Below are 9644 nucleotides of genomic sequence, written 5' to 3' on the forward strand. Positions count from 1 at the left end.
TATAATATATAATATAATTTCAAATATAAATATAAAAAATAATTGGTCTCTGGGTGAAAAAAAATGCCCTGACACACTTTTAATATGCATTATTGACATTTTCTATATCACTTTTTAAAGTCAAGACAATTAACAACAGAATAAATCTAGCTCTGACTTATAGTGTTCACCTTTCCAAGAGTAAAATTTAACTTCAAATTTAACTGCCAGTTCCAGCACACCCTTGTTTATGGGCACATTTTAGGAAAGATACAGAGAAGTATGTCCTGGGCATTAGAAGGACAGCCAAGATAGTGACAGGATCTGAGGAAATGCCACTTGGAGATACAATGAAGAACTGGAGTCAGCCTAAAGAAGACTTACTACGACAGCTATCTTCAAGTACTAGAAGGACTATGATGTAGAAGATTCTTATTATTTATTAAGGTTTGCAAAGTTTGTTGTCCCCAGAGAGCAGAACTAGGCACCAGGCACAGGGGATAGTTTCAGTGAGGCAGATTTAAGCTTGACCTAAGGAGCCACTTCCTAACAATCAGAGCTAACAAGTGGAATGGACTGCCTTGGGAAGTTCTAGAGTCTTCCCTACTGGAGATCTTCAGGCAGAAGCTGTATAACCAATGTTTTTTTTGGTGAGGGGCTGTAGAGGTAGTGCTTGGTATGGGTTAGACTGGATAACCTCTGAGGACCTTTCTAGCTCTTAAATGCTGTGATCTAATTTGCATCTACAATAAATATTTCCCCAAGAATCTGCAGTTGTTTTTAAGAATTACCTAGTACAATCGCTTCTTATAGTCCGTCTCTGGTGGGGGGGTGGGGGTAGGGAGGGGAAGCCTTAAAATTGATTTCGAAACAGCCCAGTATCTCCTTCATCTTAAACAATCCTCAAAAACTACAATGGTCTGTGATTTCATCAACATAGACTTTTCCCTAATTACTAATCAGGAAAATGATGCCAGTTAAAACCCATCCGTGCCTGCCTATCCTGTGTGACTCCTGTACATGTCCTTCTACAAGTTTGGCACAGAGAGCTCAAGGGGCCAACTTTTCTTGATTTTGACATAATGAGGGTACCATGGGACCATACAAGACATACAAGTACTCAGTTGATAGGATCACAAATTTAGAGCTGGGAAGAAGCTCTGATGTCATCTAGTCCAATGTCCTTGTTTTTTACATTCGAGGAAACAGAAGCCCCAAAAGATGAAATTACTTATTTCTCAAGGTTAGTAAATGAGAAGCCAAGATTTCAAATAAGGTCCTCTGACTTTAAATCCAGTGCTCTTTCCACTATACTATTTTTCTCTCTCTATCACCAACCCCATCACCTTTTTTCTGCTCATACATTTGAAGGCATGCTTTACTTTCTTTCTCCTTTGAAATTCTAAGTTTGCAATGTTTCAGCCTACTCATGTTGACCATGCGTCTTTCCACTGCCCTCAAGGTCATACTCACTTTCCCTTTTCCAAAGACTATTTCATGGCCCAAAAAATCTTAGAGTGTTTAATTCAAAACTTAATGGGGTTTAAAACTAGTTTCATGTTAGTTGTATGTGAGCAACTTAAATATTTCACCTGTCTCAGAATTCAACTGAAAAAGTCATTTTGGAGATGCTATGTCATAGCATTTTTTTTCTTTCATTTTGCAGCATGTACTTCATTATTATCATCATCTCCTAAAGGATTAAAATGTAAGGATTCTGAGGTTTGGAAACCAAGGAATCTAGATGATGTGAAGCTAGAGTAGGGTAAAACCAGCCTTATTATAGCTTCAGTAGGCTGTTGCCTACAAATTATAATTTGAATGACCCTGGGAAACCCTCTTCCTCACACACTCAAATAGAAAAATTTCCCTTGTCAGGCCTTGAAATTGCTCATTTGGAAAATTCATTTATTTTTCTTTGAGCTAAGGTAGTGAAGGCTCTTGTTTACTACACCAATATCATCTGAAGATCAATCAACCAAACAATCAATAAACTTTTATTAAGCACCTATTATGTGCTAGACACTGGGCTAAGTGCTGGGGATACAAAAAAGAGGCAAAAGACAGTTCCTGCCCTCATGGAATTCACAATCTAGTGGGGGAGACAACATGCAAACAAATAAGCTATATGCAGGATAAACAAGAAGTAATTAAGAGGGGGAAGGTATTAGAATTAAGAGGGAGTAGAAAGGATTCGCTCTAAAAGATGGAATTTTAGTTGGGATTTCAAAGAAGCTATCACAAGGAAGCCAAGACACCACCTTGTGATGTCATTGGTCCTCTTTGAAAAGGAAGGACCAACCACCACCACCACCACTACCACCACCATCATCACCACCACCACCACCACTACCACCACTACCACAAAGGAAGCCAGAGAAGGCAGTAGTGATGGGGTGCTTCGGGTGCTTGTGCTTGTACTTGGACTCCAATTTCTCCCTAGTCTCAGAAACATTGTCTCTGACAGTTTCTCCCCAGCCCAAGGACACTGTGCCTAGCAATTACTCATGAGTGGGCCCCAGCAAGACCCTTATCTCTTTCCCTGGTGCAGTTACAAACAGTACCTGAAGGAATTATTAGTTTGAACTGGCTTTGCACTGGGTCATAAAGATATTCTTACCCATCTATACTACCGCCCTACCTCATCATCTACATCCTGGACTCCTCATTATCTGAATTCTAGACTTAAGACATATGTTTACTCCCCACATCTATCTTGTCAAACAAGACATTGACTGGTGGCAGACTGGACAACTCTCAGTTACCCCTGAACTCTAGTTAACTTAGTTACGTAGTAGGCCTAAAACCACACCTCCATGTGGCCCCCCCTTGTGGGCTTTTCCCATTGAGCTCTGGGTAAAATACCTGCACAGTAGGTACAAGAAGTGCATGTTCCTTTAAGAACTGATCACTCCTTAACCACTCCCTAATCCCACCCTGAATCACCTACTTAACATATTTGACATGTTTTATTATATTTTATCCTATATAAACTTTAACTGTAATCCTCTAGAAATGCAGCTGCCTTAAGAATCTTTGCCCACTGAAAAGAGTAACAGTAAACTTTTTGCCAACTTGACTTAAAGAATGCTTGATTCTTTGAATTCATTCCAGATGAACCCATCCTGTACTGTAGTCTTTGAGGGGTCTCAACCTCTCAGACCGCAACAGTAGCAGAGTTGAGAAGGGAGAGTGTTTGAGGCATGAGGAATAGCTAGAGTGAATGCAGAGATAGAATGTCTTGAAGAGGCCTTCAGGTGGCTAAATCTTCCTAAATCCAGGAGAACATTGAGTCCAAGTCCCTTATTTTGCCAATGAAGAAAATGAGGTTGAATAAAGTTAAGTGACTTTTTTATGGTCATGCATCTACTAACTATCTGAAGTGGGATTTGAACTCAGGTCTTCTTTACTCCAAGGTCAGTGCTTTATCTACTATAACACTTGGAGCTACAATTATGGCCAGAATGATGGTGGGAGTCATCTGAGTAGAGGGGTAGTAAATTCCTTTATTGTAGTTTGTATTTTAACCCTCCGGCTCTGTCCCTGGGGTTCTGTCCCCTGGGGTGCCAAGGACAGGAAATATGGTTTAGGAGAAAGAGAACAAGCATCCTTGTCTATTTTGTACTAGATCACATTGTCCTGAGTGGGATTAAAGTCTGCTATTAGGCAGCTAGGTTGTTGTTGTTCCTCCTTTGTTCTCAAAGAGAACCAATGACATCAGGAAGATGTCTTGACTTGCAAATTAATTGGATTTAAGTGAGGCAGGGCTGTGCAAAGTCACCAACCTCACTCTCTCCTCCAGGGTCATTGGAGTCCAGTGGCAAGATATAGATCAGGAAGACTGGAGAGAGCCTTGGATGCAGTGTAGCCATTTTAAGCTAAGGTCTTTTCCAGGTCTCTTTTACCCATTCAAAAAAAAAAAAATTAATCTGGAAGGGGAAGAATCTCAGGGTTTCTGGCCAGAACAGAAATAATTGCTATTTACACTCACTCTGAGTCATTAAAACCCAAACAATGACCGACTGATGCTGGGGTTGGGGTCCATTATTGACCAATCATTGAGAGCCTGAATGATTTGGGTTTAAGGCACAGTCAAGTAGTTCCATTTGAATCAGAATGGCCTTTTTGTTTCTTACCTAGCCTTAATCACTGAATGGTGGTTGCCTCAGACAAACTGACTCTGGAGGAGAGAGTGAGACTGGTGACTTTGCACAGCTCTGCCTCACTTAAATCAATTCATAGCAGCTGGGGCACACAGTGAATAGAGACTGAGTCTGCAGTCAGGAAGCCCAGAGTTCAAATCCCAGCCTCAGATACTTACTGTGTGACCCTGGACAAGTCACTTAACTATTTGCCTCAATTTCCTCAACTGAAAAACGGAGATTATAACAGTACCTCTCTTGCAGGGTTGTTGTGAGGATCAAATGGGACAATATTTGTGCAACACCTAGCACTGTGCTAATGACCTCTATGTAAATAATAGGCTCTATATAAATAATAAAGATAATAGGTTCTATATAAATGCTTATTTTCTCCCTCCCTGTGTGTAGCCTCAGACAAATATTTTCACATTCTCATTTGGGTTTCAGCTGGAAATTGACCTCTAAGCTCCCTTTTGGCCCTGAAATTCTATGATTCTATGCTCCTTTATCCCCAACCTATAAGTCAACCAACCAGAACCTAGAAAGAGGATGGTTTTGTTTTAGTGATTTAGCTTTTTGATTTAAGAAGTGCTATGGTATAGTGTAATCAATAGGGCATTGGATTGGAACTCAGGAAGACCTGGGTTATTTATTGATTTACTTTCTAATGTTGCAGTCATTATGTAAATGATTCTTCTGGTTTTTGTCAGTTCACACTACCCAGGATTCTCTGAAATAGTATCTTTTGTCATTTCTTATGATACAATTATATTCTATTCCATTCATATGTCAAAATTTAATGAACATTCTTTCACTGATTTTCTAAGAGACAATCTAAGACATACCTAGATTCTTTTCTTCCATCCCCACTTTTTATATCTTCAGGGTCAGTAAGTTTGTTTTTCTTACAGCTTTTCCCTCCTTGGTACTATACTACCCCTACTTCTGAGGGGAAACTTGTTTCTTCTCTCCCTATTGAATGTTAGCACTACATCATCATACAATTCCTTCCAATTGCTCAAATAAATTTATCTCTGTAGGTTTATCTTGGCTCTTATGTTTGTATTTCAAGATTCTTACTCAGCTCTGATCTCGTCATCAGAGATACTTGAAAGTCCTCTGTTACATTAAAGGCCTATTTTTTTCACTATAGGATTATATTCAACTTTACATGGCTGGGTTGTTCTTGGTTGTAAGCTTATCTCTTGCCTTTTGGAGTATTGTATTACAAGATCTCTTATTTATAGTAGAAACTGACAGATCTTATATGAACCTGACTTTGGTCATTGTGTACTTGAACTGCTTTTTTCTGGATGCTATTTTTTCCTTTGAAGTGGAAGGTCTTGATTTTGACTATGACATTTCTTGGACTTTTCCTTTTGAAATTCCTTTCATGAGATGATTAGTAGATTCTATTTTTACTTTGTCCTCTGGTTTTAATAGATTTGGGCAGTTTTCATTTTTGATTCTTGAACTATAGTGTACAGGCTATTTTTTTTAGTTTTTAGGGAGTCCAATAATTTTCAAATGTTCTCTCATTGACCTATTTTCTAGATCAGTCATTTTTAATACCAGATATCTTACAATTTCTTCTTTTTTTCTTCAATCTTTTGACTTTGTTCTAATATTTCTTGTTGTTTTATGGAGTCATTGATTTTTCTTTGTTTTTTTCAAGTCCATTAGTTAGGTAAAGTTTTCTACTTTTTCTCCTTCCAATTTCTTCCTCTAAAGTTTTTATTTAATTTTTCACCCTTTTGCTTCATTTCTTCATTGATTTTATGTGGAAAATCCATTTTTTTCTTTTGAGTGTCTATATGCCATTAAAATGAAAGTGCTTCCTTCTTCTAAGGGATCTCTAGATTTGTCATAATTGTTGATACTGGTCACTGTTTCCTTTCGTTTATACTCGTCTCTCCGACTTTTTGCAGTGATGGTACCCTGAGATTCTGCACTAACACTCTCTGGGCTCAATGTGTTAAAGGTTACATCTGTAGAACTCAGTTTGGAATAGCTTCAGTTATCATTAAAAGTATTTTGGAGAAGATCATGGGGAAAATGATCTTCTGCTTGATGCCAAGAAGAAAAAGAGGAGTCCAAAAGGAGGTTGTTAATCATCTATGCCAAAAGAAAATGTGGAATTATATTAAATATAATTTATATGATGGCTATATTTGTGAAATCTTACCCTCATTATTAAAGATGATACAAGAGTACATTACTACGTAACAGTATCATATCCTTTAAAATGTATAGATGGATATGCCAGGCAATTCTCTACCATCTTGGTTTTTATTGATTTTTAAGATCTTACAATGGAAAGTTTTATTTCATAACAAAGGGATAAAGACACCTAGGTAAAAATAATGCTCAGTACTCAGCATACTACAATGTTTATTATAGGTTCAATAAATATTTGTTGAATGAATTCCCCAGGGATTTGTCCTAGCTCCATTCTGCTCGACATTTGACTTCAACAATGACTTCGGTTAAAGAATAAACAATGTACTACTCAAATTTGTGAATGACATTAAACTGGGAGGGATCAATTTCAAGTTAAATGACACAACCAGGATATAAAAATATCCTGATACTCTAGGATAATAGGCCAAATTTAGTAAGATGGATTTTATAGGGATAAATGTAACCTCTTAAATTTGGGGTTCAAAAAAACAACTACACAAATACTGGATAGGGATATGAGAAAAAAAAACCTTAGGGTTTTAGTAGACTGTGAGATTACTATGAATTTTGTCAACAGTGTGATGTAGCAGTAAAAAATGAACACATTAAATATGAGTAGAATAAAATAGAATATTAGGCTTCATTAGTAGAAGTATATTGACTAGAATGAGAGAATTTATAGTACAGCTGCACTCTGCCCTGGTAGGACCAAATCTTATGGTCCCCAGGACAAATCCCTGGGGAATTTATTCATAGTTATTGACTCATAAATATTCATTGAGCCCATTAGGAACACTGTATTGTGCTGGGCACTGAACATTATTGTGATCAGTTTTGAGTACCCTATTTTAGAAGTACATTGAAAACTTGGAGAATATCCAAAAGAGAGTGCCTAAGAGGGTGAGGGAACTCAAAGCCATATGAAGATTGTTGAAAGGAAATGTATCCAATTAAATTAAGTTAAACTAAGTACTGATTGTATTGAAAATACTATTCTAGATTCTAGGGATATAAAAACGAATATGAAAGGTAATTCTTGATCCCAAGTAACTTACATTCTTCTAGGGGATGTAACAATATAAATCTGTAAGTAAAGACATGAAAACATGTAATATAGAATATATTGTATATGTGTTTTAAACATGTAAAAATACTTGTAAATAGAAGATAATTAGGATGGGGAAGAAGATCCCTCATCATGGGGGCCATTGGGAAAGGCTTCCACTAATCAGAGGTATTGGGGAGAGGCTTACTTCCTAAAATACAGGATCAACTAGCTTAACGATTCTATTATTTAACTGGGAGAAGTGAAGATTTAAGGATAACATGATAATTTTCTTCACATATCTGAAGAATCATGACATGCATGGAAGAAAAATCAAATTTGTTCTGTTTGGCCCTAAATAGCAGAACTAGGAGCAATGGATGGACATTTTAGAAAGGTAGATTTCAACTTGATACAAGGAAAAGCTTTCTATCATTTAGGGTTGTCTAAGTATGAAGTTGGTAGCCTCATAAGTAATGATGCCCTCACCACTGGAGAACTTCAAAAAGAGGCTGGATAGTCACTTGTTGATGATCATAAGCTTAAAAATTAAGGGCTAGAAGGGATTTTAGAGGTCATCTAGTCCACCTTCCTCATTTTACAGATGAAGAAACCATCAACAAGGGGATATGTGCTTAGGAATGATTTGGGTTAGATAGCCTGGGGTCCCTTTCAATTCTGAGAGTCTATGAATGAGTGAAAAATAGGAAGGAAAGTACCATGTATATCCACAATAACTAAAATTGTGAGGCAAGTCAAGCATCAATGAAAAAAAATCATGTAAGTTGGGTTTTCTTACTGGAGTAAAACAAATTAATCAAACAATGTTATTTCCTGCACAAGCCAAATGACTGGCATTCTGTTAAATATTAATTGATGAAGATAAATGGATCTGGTTTAATTTCATTTTGATTGAAATATAAATAACATTGTGATATGGATTACAGCCATTGATTAACTGATGTGGGGATTTAGTTCCCTTAGCAATGCTTTGATTAGGGTTCTAGGGCTTGGTTGCTGATATTTATTTTCAAATAAATGGTACAAGCCATCCTGTGAGACCCCTCACAAATCACAGTTATGAAAGAATGTAGTAACTTGTTTGATTAGGTGTGGCCAAAGCATAGAATCTATATCATACTTGACCTATGTATGGGCTTTATTAGCTATCACCTTTTATCTGGGTGAGAGTCAGGATATTGACTTTGGTTTTGGTCTTAGCTAGCTCAATGGTTGCACTATTCAAGGAAATTTGTGTTAGTCAAAATTAACCAATGATATTAGATCTAATTCATTTGACAGTGGGACTTTAGGAGCAGAATATATAGAAGTTAAAGTAAAAATCCTTCTAATTGTCTTGGAATTTGGTATAACTATTTTGAAAGGTATTTTTTTTTATCATAGAAAAGAGCTATAAAAATGAATTAGAAGCAGGACCAGAACTTAAACTACACTATAAGGTGAGAGCATTGTTGAAGTGTAAAATGGATAACTTTAATTATTTCAAATTTAAATTTTCTTGTATAAATAAAACTAATGTGGCCAAGAATAGAAGGAAAGCAGAAAATTAGAAAAAAAAAGCAAACTTTCATAGACAATCTCTCAAATGGGATATGATTATGTTGCAATACTGCTATAATATATGATGAGCTGGTTGATTTAGAAAAAATGTGGGAAGACTTGGACCTATGAAAGAAGACACTATCTACCTCCAGAGAAAGAAATGACAAATAGAAATATGCATACGGGTGTGTGTGTATGTTTCTAGATACCTATGTTTAAGTAGACATAGCCATGTCTAACTGTATCCTTCTCTAGGATGGGAAAGGGGAGGGAGGGAGAAAAAAATAAACAAAAAGTACACCACAGAGAACAAAAGAAAACCTACAATGAAGCAAAGAAAAGCTGGGTAGCTTTGAAAACAATGTGTAGTATTTATTACATAGGTTTTCTTGAAATGAAAACTTACTGTTTTATATTGAATCCTCTCATGTTCTACTGCGTACTTGGAAATGTTCTTTTTTTTTTCTTTTCTTGATTTGTATTTAAGTTTAAAATGAATAAAAAATTTATACAAAAAATGAATTAGAAGTGGGAATCCATGTTTACACTATCAGTTTAACTTTTATATCATCTGATGTTCCTTTTTTTAATTAAATGTCTTTCTTCAATTAACTAAAACATTTTCTATCCCTTTCATTTCCCCACTCCCTCAAAAAAAGAAAAAAACCTGTGTAAGAAATATGAATAATAAAACAAAATAAATTTCCATACTACGTTCAATATAGATGCAGAAT

Source organism: Vombatus ursinus, unplaced genomic scaffold (assembly GCF_900497805.2).
Source record: "Vombatus ursinus unplaced genomic scaffold, bare-nosed wombat genome assembly UNPS02014814.1, whole genome shotgun sequence".
Classification (NCBI taxonomy): Eukaryota; Metazoa; Chordata; class Mammalia; order Diprotodontia; family Vombatidae; genus Vombatus; species Vombatus ursinus.